The sequence below is a fragment of the Chaetodon trifascialis genome (assembly GCF_039877785.1).
Source record: "Chaetodon trifascialis isolate fChaTrf1 chromosome 24 unlocalized genomic scaffold, fChaTrf1.hap1 SUPER_24_unloc_1, whole genome shotgun sequence".
Taxonomy (NCBI): Eukaryota; Metazoa; Chordata; class Actinopteri; order Chaetodontiformes; family Chaetodontidae; genus Chaetodon; species Chaetodon trifascialis.
This window is the reverse complement of record NW_027255838.1, coordinates 469,619-489,593: the sequence shown is the minus strand read 5'-3', so window position 1 is coordinate 489,593 and position 19,975 is coordinate 469,619. Positions and strand designations below refer to the sequence as shown.

General features: G+C 43.6%; 1 non-coding gene across 1 annotated transcript; it reads left to right on the top strand.

Moving 5' to 3' along the window:
• The first annotated feature begins 495 nt into the window (after window positions 1–495).
• On the top strand, window positions 496–614 carry LOC139328421 (5S ribosomal RNA). The gene has a single exon (XR_011601956.1). It is a non-coding gene; the product is annotated as a 5S ribosomal RNA (ribosomal RNA).
• Window positions 615–19,975: the final 19,361 nt, after the last annotated feature.

Sequence of the window (19,975 nt, the reverse complement as noted above, 5' to 3'; positions counted from 1 at the left end):
ACAAGTGAAACCATGAGAGGCTGCTCCCGCAGAACAGGAGCAGAAAAGAAGCGCAGTATGTCGTCGGTAATAAGAGCTCTCTGTATCCTCCTCAAGAAGGGCAGAGGTGAATCCACGCATCCCAACAGACAATAAAACAGCATAAAAAAGGAAATCAACAACATATGTGTCTACGTGATATCATACAAAAAGACTATGACAAATAATATTGCTTTGGCAAGGGTGGCTCATGCTGGTGATAACAAATTTCTCCGAAAGAAGCACGTGTAAGCTGTTGGTTAGGGGGCACATTGAACTTTGCTCCATCAGGCCCGTGTGTGCAAAGAAAAGTATATCCATTGATTGACTTGTCTCCGTTGGAAATCAGATTTGTTGGAGTGAAGAATAAAAGCGGCCTCGACATTTGGAAAGACGTGAAAGGAGCGAGCCCTCACACCCCAGAGTGTACATAGCGAGGGCACATGTATAAAAAGCTTGTGCGCATCAGCCTTTGTGGCTTACGGCCATACCAGCCTGACAACGCCCGATCTCGTCCGATCTCGGAAGCTAAGCAGGGTCGGGCCTGGTTAGTACTTGGATGGGAGACCGCCTGGGAATACCAGGTGCTGTAAGCCTTTTCTGGTGCTGTAAGCCTTTTCTTCTCGACTTCGGTGCAATGGCCGTCCACACTGAGAAGAAAGTAGCACCACGGAACAGGGGGCTTGCAACACACAAGTGAAACCATGAGAGGCTGCTCCCGCAGAACAGGAGCAGAAAAGAAGCGCAGTATGTCGTCGGTAATAAGAGCTCTCTGTATCCTCCTCAAGAAGGGCAGAGGTGAATCCACGCATCCCAACAGACAATAAAACAGCATCAAAAAGGAAATCAACAACATATGTGTCTACGTGATATCATACAAAAAGACTATGACAAATAATATTGCCTTGGCAAGGGTGGCTCATGCTGGTGATAACAAATTTCTCCGAAAGAAGCACGTGTAAGCTGTTGGTTAGGGGGCACAATGAACTTTGCTCCATCAGGCCCGTGTGTGCAAAGAAAAGTATATCCATTGATTGACTTGTCTCCGTTGGAAATCAGATTTGTTGGAGTGAAGAATAAAAGCGGCCTCGACATTTGGAAAGACGTGAAAGGAGCGAGCCCTCACACCCCAGTGTACATAGCGAGGGCACATGTATAAAAAGCTTGTGCGCATCAGCCTTTGTGGCTTACGGCCATACCAGCCTGACAACGAGCCTTGATTGCAATCAGGTGCGACAGAGCAGGTGGAGTGAAGCGTGACAGAGTGAAAGTTTCTGAGTGTTTGAGCAGTTTTCCTTATCAATTTTTTTGATAAGTTTAATTTCGGAAGATTTTTTACCCCCCAGCAGCCTTTGCTGTTTGGGGGGGAGTTTTCATTTTGTGATTTTTTTGCGGTAAATGTCCCTGAGAGACCGCATGGTTTTGAACAAAGAACTGAAGAACGGCACTGAAAGGAGAATGGATGGTGACACAAACAAAGGAGACGAAAGACTGGAGCGTGAGAGAGCGGAGGAACTGAAGGAAAAGAGAGCAGAGACGGAGGGGACGCAGAAGGAAAGTCTGAAAGACAACATGGACACACGAAACAAGGAACAACATAAAGCAACAGAGCCACGCTACAGTAAGGAGCTGACAGTTGTGGTAGAGCTGATCGGTGAGGACAAAATCACACTAATGGAATTATTAAGAGCTACACAGGACATTTGTGGACTGGTAGAGGGTTGCAGATACACAGGAATCAACAAATATGAAATAACTATGAATCAACAACACGGGAAAGACAGACTGCTGGATGGATTTAAAATTAAGAGCACAAGGGTGATGGCAAAGGAACTCACAAACAATGAAATGGTGGTTTCGTTCATAGGGCTGCCAGTATATATCACAGACCAGGAAATACATCAAAAACTGTTGGACTGGGGGGTGAAGGCAGTTTCGCCCATCAGGAGGAGGATGTGGCCAGGGACAAAAGTGGTGGAGGGGACACGTTATGTTAAGGTGCAGTTCACAGACACAGTTAAATCACTGCCATATTCAACACGCTTTCACACGGAGACAGGTGCACAGTTTTTTAGGGTGATACATGACCGTCAACAGAAGGTGTGTAGGATGTGTCTACAACCTGGACACATTCTGCGGGAGTGTCCAGACTTTTTGTGCAGAAGATGTGGGAAACAAGGACACTATGCAAGGGAGTGCGACAGGGATGAGCAGCAGAGAGGATGTGAGAGAGGGAGCGAAGAGACGCCCGATGAAGAGGAGGGGGGGCGGCAGGCTGAAGGAGGTGGACGTGAGGACGCTGGAGCCGAGCCGGACAATGAGGGAGAAGACGGTGAGCAGACTGGAGCGGAGGAGAGCGATGTGGGAGGAGGTGGCAGCGGAGACCAGGAGAAGGAGGACGGAGTGCAGGATGGAGAAGAAGAGGACGAAAGGATAGTGGAGGAGACACCGATGGGAGCTGGAGGACAGATGGAAATGGAAGAGATCAGTAGCAGCATGGACGGTGTGGTGAAAGAGCTGGACGGAGGAGAGGAGAGAGGTGAAATGATGGAAAGAAGGAGACGAGGGGGGGAGAATGGAGGGAACAATGGTGGGACTAAGAGGGGAAATAAAGGGGGAAATAGGGGGTCACGGGAGAACACTGAGGAAGGGGGGCGAGGGTGGGTGTGGGAAGTTTCTGACATAACAGGGAGTGAGGGGGATGATATGGATGAGGTGGCTGATAACAGGAAAAGACCGCTGGGGAGGAAAGATAAAAGACAAGGTAAAGTTAAAAAAAAGTGTGATGATGATGTTTGAAATTCTTTTCTGGATTTTTTTTTCCCTTTATGATTAGCATCTCTTCTCTCAATGCTAATGGGCTGAGAGACAGCAACAGGAGACAGCAGACCTTGCTGGTGTGTGAGGCAGACATCATATGTTTACAAGAAACACACTGGGATGATGGATGTATGAGAGAGATTGAGAAGGAATGGATGGGAGAGATGTATGTGAATAATGGGAGTGTAAAATCCAGGGGGGTGGCAATTTTAGTGAAAAGGGGAGTGGTTGAGAACGTCAGAGAGTGTGTGGATGATGGGAATGGAAGAGTGATAGGGATTAATTTTGAGTATATGAGTAAAGAGTTCAGACTGTTGAATGTGTATGCACCAAATGAGGAGAAAGAAAGGAGGAGTTTTTTTGAGGCACTGGGAGGGTTGTGTGATGAGAACTGTTTGGTAGTGGGTGACTTTAATGTGTGGCGTGGAAGGTTGGATGCGTCTGCAAGCGTTTGTTTTAAAAATGATTCATCCAGGAGGGCTTTGGAAGAAGTTATGAGGGTGAATGGGCTGATTGATGTGTGGAGAGAGAGGAATCCAGAAGGGAGGTGTTTTTCAAGAAGACAGGTGGTGAAGGGGGTGTTAAAACAGAGCAGGATTGATTTAGTATTGTGCACAAAGGGAACAGCTGATATGATCGGGAGGATAGATTATAAGGTTACTGCACTGAGCGATCACATGGTGGTGGGCTTTAGTTTAGGTCAAGGTTTTAAGAGGAAAGGTGGGGGTGTGTGGTGTTTGAATGGTGGATTGTTGAAGGATGAAAGGTACAAAAATAAAGTGAGAGAATGTATAATGAGGAGGAAGAATGAGCGTATGTATGAGGAGGATACAGGGACGTGGTGGGAGAGTGTAAAGGAAGAGATAAAGAAATTGAGCATAGGATACAGCAGAGGGAGGAATAGGGTGGAGAGAGAGAGAGAGAAGGTTAAGAGAAGAGTTAGCTAAGGAGGCAGAGAGGGCAGATAAGGAGGAAGGTCGCGATTTGGGAGAATATATTAGAATTAAAGATGAGCTGAAGGAGATAGAACAGAAGAGGTGCCAGGGAGCCATAGTTAGAAGCAGAGCGAGAAATGTGATCGAGGGAGAGAAATGTACAGGGTTCTTCTTGGGGTTAGAAAGGGCAAAGCAGAAGAAGTGCTATTTAGAACAGGTGGAGGGTAAGGATGGAGAGAAGATCACAGATTTTGTGGGGATAGTTGAGAGAATAGAGAGTTTTTACAGGGAGTTATTTAGGAAAGAGGAGGTAGAGGAAGAGAGCAAGAGACAGGTATTGGATAAGATGAAAGCTAGGATCAGTGAGGAGGACAGGGAGATGTGTGAGGGAGAAATACGGACGGGAGAAATCGAGGCAGCGATAGGTGGATTAGGAAGGAACAAGAGTCCAGGGTTAGATGGCTTAATAGGCGAATTTTACATAGAATTTAAAGTAGAATTATTACCAGTGTTGGATAGATTGTTTAGATGGATTGAAGAGAAAAATGAAATGCCGGTTAGTATGGTGACAGCAGTAGTCAGTATTATACATAAAAAAGGGAGTAGGGATAGATTAGAAAACTATAGACCAATTAGTATGTTGAACAGTGATTATAAAATACTAGCAAGAGTGTTAGCTAACAGGATAAAGAGGGTCATAGGGACGGTGGTGGGATGCACACAGGCTTATAGTATACCAGGTAGGGATATAGCGGACACAATATGTAGCATAAGGGACACAATAGATTATATGAAGAGGGATGAAGGAGGGATAGTTGTAAGCTTAGACTTAAATAAAGCATTTGATAGGGTAGATCATGGATATTTATACGGGGTGTTAGGAAAAGCGGGTTTTGGGCATAGGTTGGTCGGGTGGATTAGAAGGTTGTATGATAGGGCAGTTAGTTGTGTTAAAATAAATGGGTTAGTCACAGACACATTCAGGTTAGAGAGGTCGGTGAGGCAGGGGTGTCCGTTGTCAGCTCTGCTGTACTCTTTATCGGCAGAGCCGCTGGCGGCGCTGCTGGCGGGTAATGACAACATCAAGGGCATAGAGTTACCAGGAGGACGGGTGAGTTTGTTATATCAACACGCAGATGACACGACGGTTACAGTCAGAGATAAGGAAAGTGTGGTGGAGCTATTGAAGAGTGTAGAGATGTATGGGAGAGCATCAGGGGCAAAACTAAATGTAGAAAAGTCAGAAATCATGTATATAGGTGGAGGGAGAGAAGGGAGGGTGGAGATAGGACTAAAAGAGAAGAAGGACTATTTCAGGGTGTTGGGAGTGAATTTGGGGATAGAGGACAGAGAAGGGAGAGATATGCAGTTTGAGGGGATAGTGAATGGCATTAGGAAGACGTTAGGGTTTTGGAAGCTTAGAGGGCTGAAGCTGAAAGGCAAGGTGGTGGTTGTGAATGCACTGATAATGAGTAAGCTTGTGTATGTGATGAATGTGCTAGATGTGCCTGAGAGGGTGGTGAAGGAGGTGGAGAAAATGGTGAGTGAGTTCTTGTGGGGTGGGAGGGGAGTCAGGATAGCTAGAGAGGTGTTGGAAAATGAGTATAAGGATGGAGGGTTGAAACTGATTAATGTAGAAAAGAAAAAGAAAGCACTGAGGGTGAAAATGATGGTGAGGTTATTAAAGAATAGAAGAGATCACATATGGAAGATTTTTTTAGAGGAGGCAATTAACAAATGTGGTGGATGTGGTGAGAGTGGAGTGTTTATGGAGCTGAAGAAAGGAATGTTGAGTGGAGTGTCTGAGTTTTACAAAGAAGTACTGGGAGCCTGGGGAGAGTTTGTGAAATGTGTGCAGTATGACTGTAAGAATGTGAAACAGGTGTGGAAGCAACCAGTGTTCCTAAATCCCAAAATCACATCTGAAGGGAACACAATATATAACAGGGTGTTATGGAGAGCAGGGTTTAGGCTGGTGAGGGATTTAGTTTATGAGTACGTACCAGGGTTTATGAGGGCTCAGGTGCTGGTAGATGAGGTGAGGGAAAAGGGTGATGATATGTGGTTGGGCACGGCTGAAGGGGTGATGGAAAAGATTAAGGATGGGATGCCGCGAGAATGGCTCTGTATGATTGGGAGAGAGGCTGTGGTGGAGGAAGGAGGTGAAATGGAACTGTATGTGGGGGAAGGCGAGAGGAGAGTGAGTCTGATGAGTGTGACAACAAGAGTGATGTATAGATGCCTAAGGGGGAGAGAAGTGAGGAGACCGGCTGCAGAGAAAGTATGGGAGAGGGTAATGGTTGATATGGATGTAAAGAAAATTTGGGAGAATCTGAGAGTGAAGTGGAACAGTAGTGAATGTGAAAATTTTGATTTTCTTCTGCGTCACAACAGAGTGTTTAATAATTTAATAATCAGTAAGTTTGATGCGAATGTGAAGAGGGAATGTGATGTGTGCAGTGTGGCAGTAGAAACATGTATGCACGAGTTTGTTGAATGTGGTGAGCTGGGGGAATATTTTGGGAAAATGAAAGAGTTAATCAGCAGATGTTGGGTGGGAGGGCTGGTGGAGAGAATGGAGTGGAGAGAGCTGTGGTTGTTTGGGGTGACTGGAAAGGTGAAAGGATGCAATGTGAACTTGCTAAACTATGTGTTGAGCCATGCAAGGTTTGCTGTCAAGCTGAGGAGGAATATAGCCCATTATGAAGAGAAGAGAGTGGATGTGTGGAGAGTGTTCAAGAGTATAACAAAAAGGGACATAAAGGTGATTTTTAGTTATGTTGGGGAGGAGGAATTTGTCACTGGATTTGTGGAAGGGAGTACATTTATTGAGATTGGGGCTGATAGGACACTGATATTTGATTTTGATTAAAGATTTGTTATCACAGAATATTGTATGAGTTATTTTCATTGTATTAGGGCAGACTGCAATCTGTCTCACAATTTTTATTTTTATTTTATTTATTTATTTATTTATTTATTTTATTTTTTTATTTATTCATTTATTTATTTATTTATTTTTATTTATTTATTTTTTTCATTTATTTGTGTGTGTGTGTGTGTGTGTGTGTGTGTGTGTGTGTGTGTGTGTGTGTGTGTTTGTCGAGACTTTTTGTTTTAAATATGTGATCTTGTTTTAGGTTGGCGGCTTATGGACTCTTTGCCGATGTGGTGGATTAAATGTACCACTGTCCTGAGTTGGGGGGATTTTGTACAATGACCTGCCTCACTGTTATTGACCTTGCATTTAAATTTGTCAGACATTAGGTCAAGTTACATAAGACATTTTGCCAGCTGTTTTTTTTTTTGTGTTTGGAGATAGGAAAGGATGTATTGATATGTACACTATGTGCAAAGTATATAAGATATGATGTGTGTAAATAATTTGTATATTTTTTACATAATAAAGAAAAAAAAAACAAAAAAACAATGCCCGATCTCGTCCGATCTCGCAAGCTAAGCAGGGTCGGGCCTGGTTAGTACTTGGATGGGAGACCGCCTGGGAATACCAGGTGCTGTAAGCCTTTTCTGGTGCTGTAAGCCTTTTCTTCTCGACTTCGGTGCAATGGCCGTCCACACTGAGAAGAAAGTAGCACCACGGAACAGGGGGCTTGCAACACACAAGTGAAACCATGAGAGGCTGCTCCCGCAGAACAGGAGCAGAAAAGAAGATTTGACCTTCTGACCCAGTTCTGAACGCTGCAAGATATTGAACAAACTAAATATTTAATTACCAACTAGCAGTTTGTGTTAGAATGGAAAGCTTATACTTATTTGAAAGAACAGAATCTAAGGTTTAAAATGAGCCATTGCTGAAGTTAATCAGACCTTGCTAACCCATAGCAGAGGTGAATTAATACGGACTACATTTGACCTTCTGACCCAGTTCTGAACGCGGCCTGAAATAGACCAAACTAAATATTTAATTACTAAGTGACAGTTTGTGCTAGAATGGAAAGAAATAGCTATACATGTGACACACCAAGCAGGAGAGAGCTGGAGAGGGACAGAGAGAAGCCATCGCTAGCTGCTAGGCTAAGCTGGTGTAGCTAGCAGAGCAGACAAGCGCGTAGACAAATAAAATTGACGGTCGCTAAATAAACAGACTTATGGGTGCTTGAGCAGAACTAATGTTACTTTAGAGCGCGGATAAAAGGCTGCTGTAACAAAACACAGAGCAAATTGCACTCAGAGGAACAAGAGCGACAAACGCACGCTACTCCTAAGGCAGCAACCAGAAACAGGAAGTGAGATGATACGCTTACCTCAGCATGTCAGCACGTCAGCCATCAGCATTGCGTGCAGGTGATTAACTCTGGACCTGCTCTTCTCATGACAAGTCTCTCCAGAGTCTTCATAATGTGGGAGGTCAGTGCCACAGGTCTGTAGTCCTTTGAGGCCCATTCATTGTTTACACTTACAAATCAAACCCCTTGCAATAATTTGTATCTATACAAAATAGCATCTAATTTCCAATATGAATCAAAACCCACGACTGAAACGCAATTACAATAGTTTGACCTATGTGGCATTTGGGTATGCAGCCGATTAGCTTAGCTTAGCATAAAAACTGGAGATGGGTAAACAGCCAGCCTGAATCTTTCCAAACTTCTCCTCACTACTCACCAAGTTGTTGATTGGAGACCCAACACTGATCCGTGCTCGTCGTCTGCCACCATCAAAAAGTACGCCATTCACCGTTGAAATGCTGAAACTAATAATAACTAAACTGGGTTTGTCTCTGCTTTTAAAGCCGGTGTGTGGAATGTTGTGACCTCACAACATTCCAAGTACCACATCTTCAAAGAGATCAAAGCCAAAGCAGCAGATTAAAGAAAAAAAAAAAAAGATTTCATGCTTAATTGATGATCGATCTTTTATAGATTTAGGCCTATTTTATTTAGGATATTTATTGTTGTTTTATCGTCAAATTGTTATGGAGAAATAAACCCCGGTTTTATTTCTCCATATCAACCAACTAACTCCATATTATCTCGCTTAATATGCCAATTGCATAATTTAGCGAATTTGCAAGTCCCGTCACTTGTCTGCTACAACCCTCCTCTTGTTCATTTGTTTTCAACTTTTCAATCAGTGGATTGGTGGATTATTATATTACATCTTACGATGTGTGTATTTGTGTATAGTCACATCTGTCGGGGCGCGGTGCCACCGACACGAGAGGAGAGACGCCGGGTCCGAGCCTCTGTTCAGCAGGTTTGCTTTTTAGCCCGGAGCCTCCACTCTTCATGGAACAACTTACAGGTAAATTGTCATTACAATTAGTCCCAAGCAGCTTAATGATGGTAAAAATGAAACCGTGATCGCGGAGCAGAGAGTCATCATCTGGACTCCGTACCCACGGTCAGTAGGCTATTAGTAGGTAAGAACAACAACAATCAAACAGCAGCAACAACCATTATTCATTGCATTATTACATTTGTGGGAAGTTATTACAACATTGAAAGTTGAAGATTTTCACTTCCCCACAAACGTAATAAATCTCTACAAACGTAACAGTTATTACATTTGTGGGAAATCGCGTGTTACGTTTGTAGCAGGCAGCGGCTGTTACGTTTGTGGAAAATGTTTTACGTTTGCAGGATTATTACATTAAAAGCTGCATATTTTTATAACGTTGGTGGTTTATTACGTTTGTGGGCATTATTACATTGGCGGGTGTTACAGGGATGATGACACATGAATGAGGGAGAGGGAAAGAGAAATAATAGACATGGTTGATTGATCTGATTATCACTGTTTTCCAGACAGTGCTGAATAAAGAAGGCCTGTGAACTTGAAAAAAAAAGACATCATCCCAGACTTTTTTTTTTTTTATGCCGGCTGGACCAAAGCGAAAGGGGTTGGTGTTTAACGATGTGATGGGGCCGCTGATCGACTGTCTGGTATTATGGGCTGGTCAGACCAATATTTCAAATAAATAAAAAGTGGCCGACTATCGGCCCAAATAGCACGTCGGCCCACCGGGAAAATGCCCGCTATGCCAGATGGTCAGTCCGTCCCTGGCTAAGACGCTACATTAATGATCCATTAATGTCAGGAAGCACGGAACAAATCGCGTCTAAGACGCAACATTTAATTGTCAATTAAAGGACGATTCCGTATTTTACGGGACGGGTGGCAACCCTACCTATAATTGAGCTTGAACAGCCAATTGTGTGGAGAGATTGCTCCTCACTTCGGGACGAAAGCGACTGCCACACTGTCAAAAACAGTTATATTTCTCCGTAGATTTTACAAATAGATCATAAACTATCACTGAGTTTTAGGCGTGTTATTCAAATGTGTACTTTTTCCATAATGAGTCTTACCTGGACACAGTTTCATGCAAACGATGTCCTCGTGCGCCTGAGGTGAACGGCAGAGTCCCGTGATCTTGCTGGGCAGGTGGAGGTCTGCTATCCTGCACGTTCACATACAAGCAGATTGACTGTCTGTGTACATGTATGAAAGAAGATTCACCGACCGGTATCGAGGAACACTTTGAAGTCAAATTTCAGGTTTCTGCGTGAGCTCAGAGCTCTATGTCCAGCCTGACCCGGTTCTGGACGTCTACAGACAGCCAGAGTGAGTCGCACAAAGACGTTTTAGTTGTCCATGATCTGGACGTGTATTGGACATCCATCTCCCCTCAACCATCAGTTGATTTCTTGCATGATCAGCCTGTCAGCTCCAGACGCTGTTTGCCAATGAACACCTGCATCAACTGCCTTAAGTTGCCGCTGCTTGACACATACGATACATACATACACATACATATTACAGGTAACTATTACAGTTTGAAAAAAACAAAAAAAACCAAAACATTTTCAGTCGTGAGCCCAAACTTTTTTTTTTTTTCAATAACCAATGCATTCACAGGCTGTATAGAAAACCTTTTTTCTGTCACATTCTTTTTTGATCAACTAACTAAAACTTTGAATATATGTGACTAGTGGAGTGGTCGGGAGGTTATTTTTATTTATTTATTTTTTTATTTATTATTTTTTTAATAAAAGCCCAGTTGTTACGGCCAGACAATGGAAACCAGGACCCAGGAGCAGAGTTCAACAAAAAATAATTTATTTACAAAGTGACAACAGAAAATCAGTTCGTGAGAACGACTACCAAAAAACAAAGTATCAACAGAAATACTCACAACAAAGTAGCAACTAAAACTCCAAACTGAAAATCACCTTGATAGGGAAAAAGCCAGGACAAAGTGTAACAAAAGACAACCAGAATAAACTAATAACTCGAGAGAAAAAATACACTGAGGTTAGCTCGTGACGAGAGGCGGATGATCTCTAGCTGCGTAGCAAGTGCAGGAAGCATAGAGGATAATCTGACACTGGGGACTTACGAGAGGGTGGTTTATGAAGCCAGATGATTAGAACAAGCTGCAGGTGTGCCAGGAGAATCAGCGCTCCTGGAGATCGCTCCGCCCCCCGTCACTCGCACTACCAGAGGGAGAGAGAGAGAGAGAGAGAGAGAGAGAGAGAGAGAGAGAGAGAGAGAGGGAGAGAGAGAGAGAGAGAGAGAGAGAGAGGGAAAGAGAGAGAGAGAGAGAGAGAGAGAGAGAGAGAGAGAGAGAGAGAGAGAGAGAGAGAGAGAGTGTCAGTGTGAGCAAAACCAAAAAACATATAACAGAAAACAGAGCCACAACACCAGTAGTGCAAAAAAATCTAAATGTTGGTTACATTATTCAGTCTGTTGTGAGATAAACTGTTTAGCTCAGCACTTTGCATAAAAGTACTATATGCAGCCATTTATCATGTATCTGTTACAGTACAATCCACAGTGTTCTCGTACTCAAGCAGCTTTGTTACTGTTCACTAAGAAAATTCACCAGGCCTGAAAATAATTGTCTGCCGTGGTTACCATCATCACTCAGTGGGTCTACTGTCTCTGGAATTCTGTTCAGAACGGTTTGATTTACATTAAAGTTGTTTACTGGAACAACAATATTGTTTTCAGTGTCTAACTGTAGAGGGGTGTCTTCACTGATTTCCAAGGTATCATTTCCTGCTAAAATGTCCTGCATTGCACCAGCTCCAGCACTGTTAAGAAGCCCTCTCTGCCACAGCTGGAGAGCTGTTTGTCCTCCTTGTGTGGATAATCCATGATTGTTCCACTGATTTCAGAATTCTGCAGCCGCCCTCTGAACTCTTGGCAAGTCGATGTAGTGCAGACAAAACAGATGGAGTTCATCTGTAGAATCCTGGATGCCCTCATTTTCCATGAAGGTGAAGAGGTTACTGAAGTGGAACGAGACAACTCTGTTCAGCTCTGCCCACAACCGTCCAATCCTCTGATTGTGGACACTGCGTCCAGTAATGACACTGCCTCTGTTTAACCCCCTTCTCTCCAGCATATACCGGGCAACTGCTGTGTTCTCCATGCCATGGTCACAGCGTACTCTGAAGGGAAGGCCAAAGCTCTGTACACCAGTACAAAACAGTTCCAGTACACTTGATGCCCTGTTGTTACTGAGGCACTGCAAGTATATGATGGTCCGGCTAAAGCCGTCAACACATCCATGAAAGACCAACCTCCACCTCACCAGCTTCTGGTTTCCATCCATATGCCTGTGGGGAGAAAAACTGACAACAATTACTACTGTATTCAGTCTTGCGATAGACCCCCACCAAACCCCCACCTACCTCCACTCTGTAGGGAAAAACAGCCCCCAGAGAAAACAGGAACAGACCGCAGCAGGTCTGTGGTGGAGGAGGTGGAGGAGCCACTGCTATGCACAACTATACACCAACACGCACACATTTTTAATACGTGCACGATTTTATGTGCACATGCACAAAACTTTTGACAGTAACCTTACCCCATATATTAATAATTCATGTTTCCCCTACAACTCCATGGTTCCACTCCACAGATACACTTTATGTAAAGTCATATGGTGTGTTGGAAGCTTTGCAGCCTGATGGCTGTGAGCTTGCAGCTGTGTGTTTTAGCATACAATTAAAACACATTGATTTGGCAAAACTAAATAAGAAAAATAGGCTAAATTCCCCTAAAAATGATGGCAGTGGTTCCAACAATTCAGTCATTGTTAATATTATGTTTTTAGTGGCACAGACTTCAATACCATATCCACTGTAATGTGCTGTTTGAGGCTGCAAGAGTAAGAATGTGTGTATACATTAATATATTACCAGTGTGTGTGTTCAAAGAACCAAACTTGATATAATATTACAAAACTCTCATCATAATTGATTAGGAGTCTGAACATTGTAAATTCTTCGGCGAATTGCACAGCGGCGGCGGAAGGCCCATCCAACTGGGTCGAGCTGTTGCAGGCGTCTCACTCTCCAACGCTGTATTCTAATGCTGCGTGATCGGAGGCCTCCTAGCACACACCTTTCTCCTGCATTTGGGGTGGTTTGAAGGATTGCACTAACAATGTCAGTCAAGGCCTCATCAGACATTGCTGTGTAAGTCAGTGGTCCAATCTGAAGTTGCTGTCTGTGCCTGTACAATGTCCTTCTGCTGATCCAAAACATACAGCTGTCCTTTGCCAACTCATTCCAAGGGACAAACAGTAGGTCATCTGTTCATGTAATATATTGTACTGAGGGCGACCAGGATGACCAGTTCTGACTGTTGGCGGTGCTCTTGAAGTAAACATATCCCTTTGTCTCATTTCCACAGATCTTGAGTTTTCATATGAATTTCTGCTGGAACAGAAACACGCATACAGTGCCTCCAGTGCACCTCAGCTTCCTTGACTGTCCCCCCTTCTAACTGCTGGCTTATTGAGAGAAAGACAGAAATTGTCCGTGCATATCCATGAAGCTCACAGAATAATCGTTCCAAAATCCTGCTGTCATGTCCCACGCTGTCTGTTTCCCTTACAATGGTCTGAACACACCTCATGGTATTAGTGAAAAAAATAGCAATGTCCTCCTCATTACCATTTACTTCCACAAACAGAAACTGAACTTGAAAAAGAAGGTAAATAAGTGGAAAAATCATGACTGCTTTGCTACTGTTCTTAGAAAAACTATAAAGTTGTCCTTAAAAGTGCTGCTGCTTGATTTGAATGCTCCCACGTAGCTTCAGTTTAGCGAGCAGTACTCTGAGAAGGTCCAGGATTTATTTTTAGGGCTGTAAGCCAATCAAGGAATGAGGATTTAAACTGTCTTCCTGTTTGATCAAACTAACTTCCTGTTTAATTCTACTCTTTCACACATGGTACAATTCCCTCTCACATAAACCATCATAACTTCTTAAACACACAATCATTGTCCCTCAACACACATGTCATTTTTTGTCAAAAACGCCTCTATTTTCTTCTCTCATACATCACCAATCGTTCTCAGTCACACTCATTGAGTCTTACAGACATAATCATAGTGTCTCATGCACACTTTATCATACTCACTCACACACACACCATTGTCTCTCACTTACACTATCTTTCTTTCACACACAGTGCTGTACTCTCTCACACACTCTACAGTTTCTGTCATGCAAACAATATCATTCTTTCTCATTCACACCACTAATCTATCTTTCATACACGACTACAGAGAGTATGATGGTGTGTGTGTGAGAGTGTGACAGTGTTTTTAAGAGAGTACTGCTGTGTGTCCAAGTGATTATGATTTATGGCCCAGACAATACTGTGTGTGAGAGAGCATGATTATGCATGTCAGAGGGTATAGTAGTGTTTGTGTGAGAGTATAGTGGTGTACATGTGAGATTTTCATATTGTGTGTGAAACCAAGTATGAATTATCTCTCAAAGGGCCTCTCATAGAAAAGAAGCGCAGTATGTCGTTGGTAAGAACAGCTCTCTGTATCCTCCTCAAGAAGGGCAGAGGTGAATCCACGCATCCAAACAGACAATAAAACAGCATACAAAAGAAATCAACAACATATGTGTCTACATGATATCATACAAAAAGAGTATGCAAATAATATTGCTTTGGCAAGGGTGGCTCATGCTGGTGATAACAAATTTCTCCGAAAGAAGCACGTGTAAGCTGTTGGTTAGGGGGCACATTGAACTTTGCTCCATCAGGCCCGTGTGTGCAAAGAAAAGTATATCCATTGATTGACTTGTCTCCGTTGGAAATCAGATTTGTTGGAGTGAAGAATAAAAGCGGCCTCGACATTTGGAAAGACGTGAAAGGAGCGAGCCCTCACACCCCAGAGTGTACATAGCGAGGGCACATGTATAAAAAGCTTGTGCGCATCAGCCTTTGTGGCTTACGGCCATACCAGCCTGACAACGCCTGCGTAGTGTCCTGTCAGTGGGTGTGTGTGTCAGATCGTTAGTGTGCTCCTATTTTTCTCTCCACTTGTGCATATAGAATTTATATATAGAAATATATTTTTTCCAGAGACATTTTTTCGCCGAGCTTCGGTTGTTTTAAGTTTTAAAACCCGGCCCCCAACAGTCTCTGGCTGTTTGGGGGACACGGCGACATTTTTTGTGAATGGAGTGTGTTTTACGCGCGAATATAATGGCTGAAACAAAGGGACTGCCGAGTGGACCAGAAAAAGGAAATGCCGACAACGGAAAGGAAAATAGGAGAATATATGAAAGAAAACACACTGTGTTGGTCGAGATGGACGGAGAAGAAAGAGGAACCATGATGGATCTGCTGAGAAAAGTTAAGGAGGAGTGTGGAGAAGTGATCGGGTGCCGATATAAAACGCCGAGAATATATGAGCTGACAATGCGCGACGGAGTTGGCCGTGATAAAGTGACAGACGGATTTAAAATTAGAAACACCACCGTAACAGCGAAAGGACTGAGTGATGATGAGCTGGTAGTCTCATTTATAAACCTACCAACCTACACAGAAGACGAGGAGATTTTGGAGAAACTGAGGGAGTGGGGAGTAAAGGCGCTCTCCCCCATTAAGAGACGCATGTGGCAGCAAAGCCTTGTAGCTCTGATGGCGAAGAAATTTGTGCAATAGGAGTTTTGTTGTTTGCGTGAGAAGCGTTTGTTCGAGGGGTGCGCAGAGGCCAAATTCAGACCTTTCTCAGACTCTCACAGACCCAAAGGGGCCCGTCACCATGGCGACCGCTGGAGATTATAATGGGTGTGTATTGCACGGAATGTTCAGGCTAGAGTGGAGGAGACCAACTGCCAGAGTGGGAGAAAGCCTAAAATTACTCCAGATTTTTCTCTTTCCACACTCCTCCCAGCCACAATTTACGCTCTACATGCACGATTTTTTCCAGGTTTGTAGACAAATTTGTTCTGTCTCTCACAGTGTGCTCAAAAAATCTGAGAGACTTACAGAGTTTGAATTATCAGCCTCTAAGTGCAGCCACGTCTGTCTCTGCTCCTCATTGACTCCAATACAAAGATTTTCTGAGAGAAGCTGAACGGACCCCTGTTTTAAACTCGCAAGGGTCTGCGAAATATTGACTGTGGAAACACCTAAATCACACCGAATCGTTCAGGAAGTCCTAACAACGATGACGGTCTGTGTTTTTTTCCGATTGGAGCTACCGTTTTGTCAGCATAAGCCCAAATGTCAGAGCAGTGCAGAGGCAGAAAATGGCTTTTTCTGTCTGAATGCATGTGTGTCTGCTGCACTGAGAGCAGATGTGTGTGCGTGTGCACCTGTGTCTGATTGGATGACATCATTGGTCAGAGTGGGAGAAAGGAGCTACCATTTTGGGTGCTTTTCATTGGGTAAATTGGTCTCCTCGTCTCCTCCACTCACTTCCTCTCCTCGCGTCTTAGCTCCGCCCAGCGAGGACGTGAAAGAGGAATGTGAGGAAGAGAATTTCCCATAAGAAATGAATGGGAAGAGGCGAAAAAAGTGAAAAAATTAGACCTTTTTCAAAGGACAACTGCTCCAGCATACCTTCACCTAGAGACGCCGTTCCAACTTTACTTGTGTATTGGTGTATTAATCCACATTTTGGTAGCTCGTATAGTTTTTGATCAGTCGCTGTTCAATGACCATGATCGTTTTGGGAGAAATTTGGAGATTATAATGGGTGTGTATTGCACGGAATGTTCGTGCTAGAGTGGAGGAGACTAACTGCCAGAGTGGAGAGACGTTCTGAAAAGTGTGTGAAATTTTGTCTTTCCACGCTCCTCCAAAGCACAAATTTCACTCTACACGTGTGAAATTTCCCAAGGTTGTAGTGCCGCTTGTGCTGATTCTCACAATGTGCCTGGCCAAACAATAGGACTTCCGATGTTTGACTTGTGAGCCTCTGAGCGAGGAGAGTACCTCTGACCTGGCCCATAAGGTCCAATACGAATCAAAAACAGGAAAGACAGAAGCCAGCCATTATTTAACTCGCTCTAAAATCTGCTTTTTTGAGCCCAGCGAAAAAAGAAAGTGATCAGCGTGTGCAGCAAAGCCTTGTGGCTCTAATGGTGAAGAAATTTCAGGAATAGGAGTTTTGGTCTTCGCATGAGAAGCGTTTGTTCAAGGGGTGCGCAGAGGCCAAATTCAGACGTTTCTGTCTCTGCTCCTCATTGACTCCAATACAAAGATTTTCTGAGAGAAGCAGAACGGACCCCTGTTTTAAACTCTCAAGTGTCTGCGAAATATTGACTTCAGAAACACCGAAATCACACCGAATCGTTCAGGAAGTCCTGACAACAATGACGGTCTGTGTTTTTTTCTGATAGGAGCTACCGTTTAGTGAGCATAGCCCAAATGTCAGACCAGTGCGGAGGCAGAAAATCACTTTTTCTCCCTCTGAATGCATGTGTGTCTGCACCTGTGTCTGAGTGGGTGACATCATTGATCAGGCCACCTCAAGTTGCCATGGCAACCTCCGAGCCTCAGTACTTCTCTGAGCACTCCTCTCCCACATACACACACATATGTAGCTTCAGCTGTGGCTATGCAGTGGCTTGACAATGAGCCACAGCCTAGACTATTACTGGTGAGTTGTAAAAGTTAGTGAGGTAATGAGTGATGTTGGCTGTTAGCATTAGCCACAATGCTAACATGCTAATGCTAATATGAGGTTCTATGAACTTGTTGGTGCATGGAGGTTTAACTGTTGATGTCAGGTTGTTGTGCTAATATGCTAATGATTAGCGTGCTAATGCTAACATGCTAACCTGTGTTAAAATGATTCTTGAATGCATTCTAATGATGGTTCAGATGTTTTTAATGTGTTACTTGACATGCTAATGATTAGCATGCTAATGCTAACAGGCTAACCTTGGCTAAAATGATTGTTAAAGGCATTCTGATGATGGTTCAGATGTTTTTAATGTGTTATTTGAGATACTAATGTTAGCATGCTAATGCTAACATGCTAACATTGGCTAAAATGATTGTTAAAGGCATTCTAATGATGGTTCAGATGTTTTTAATGTGTTATTTGACATGCTAATGTTAGCTTAGCATTAGCAGCTGTCCGGCGGTAGCCCCCGTGGCCCTTTCATAATTTCCCAGGGGGAAATTGTCTAGTTTGTTCTTGTAATTTCCAAGCATTGAATGCCTCGTTCCCTCTCCTTTTCCACAAAACTCCATCATCTGCTCATAAAGATGTCCGTATGGACCTGTCTGTATTACTGAATATCTCATTGATCATTGATCTGAAGACAAAAGTGGACTTATAATAGAGCCCTGAGCAGTTCCATTCTCTACTATGTATTTCCACTTTAAGTGTTTCCCCTCTCACTGACGTCATCCTGTCTGTTAAAAAAGCTTAATCCACCTGTACATTTCCCCCTTATGCCCATATGGTACAGTCTGATTAGCAGCCCCTCCCTCCACATCGTGTCTCAGGCTTTGTCCACATGGAAAAACAGCCACGACATTCTCTTTATTTCCCTGAGCTTTCCTCATTTCATGTTGTAAACACAGAGCGGGATCGACAGGACTCCTTCCTTTCCTGAATTCTGTGAGGATTTTCCTTGGTCAAAACTAATATTTCAGGACTCGAGGTGCAGAGCAAAGACAGAGACAATGTCGCAAAACACAAACTAGATTTATTACAAAAAGGAGGAACAGAAGGCGAACTCAAACTGAGTGGAGATAACCAAAAACACCACGCTGGAACTGAGGCTGAGAGGCACACCGAGCGGGACTGAGCACACTGAAAGAAAGAGCAGAACAAAGAGAAGTCCAAAAACCCACTGGATAAGTCCCAGGACAAAAGGCTTTTCTTAGAAGTTACTCACACTGAGACAGGACGGACACACGGTCCAGATCAGGACGAACTGGCAACCACAAGACCAGAGAGCGTCCCCTAAATGCTGCCAGCAATCAGCTCCAACGCGCCTCAGGTGTGCAGGTAATGAGGTCGTCGTGGGGGAAGGACCGCCCATTCTCAGACAGACAGGGGAGACAGACCAACAGACAAAGAACACTGGGGACAAAGGAAGGGAAGGGACACTGGGAAAAGGCACATCCTAACAAATCCCCTCTGATAGCATTTTATTTCTCCCTCCTTTCTAAATAACAGAGCAGCCTTTCGTTCATCCAGAATTTGACCAACATGTGATGTTCGGGCTCTCGCTCTGTAACTCTGCCAAACTTGGATCCTGACCTGGTTCACAGACAGGAACAGTTATGGACTCTTTCCACTCATCTGGCAACTTCCCGTCTTCCCACATCCTGTTATATAATTTCAGTCACATCTTTTGACTTTGGTCACTGAGATTATTGAACGTACAGGAACTTATTTGATCTTTTCTCGGAGTTGTCTTTCCAGATTTTTTAAGGCGTTATTCAGCTCTGTCATTGAAAACTGCAGCTTCACTGTATTTTCATCCTCCTCTTCATCCTGTACAGTCTCCATGTTTCTTCATATTGTCCCTCCTCTACCTCTCTTTTCTTCATCACTCACTCAAATTTGCTGTGCTGTGCACTTTAACAGAAGTCTTTGCTCATAGTTCTGCTTTTCCTCATTATTTCTGACCATTTTCTGATCACTGTTCATTATTGGCTGTCCACACTCTTTCCTATTGGCTGACATTGTTTTCATCACAGCCCACACTCTATCCAATGGAGTCCTCCTTCCAATGACTCAACACCTCCTCCAACACTCTCTTCTTGTCTTCCTTATTACTCTCCTCACTCCTGCTTGTTGCTTCTTGTAAACGATTAAATTGTGAACAGAAAGATTTTTTAAAGGATTTGTTTGGAGCCTTTATTGCTTTGGTGCGTTCGCTTGATTCAAATCTCCACACCAGATTACTTTCCCTCTCCAATCATCTCAGATGGATTCCATCTT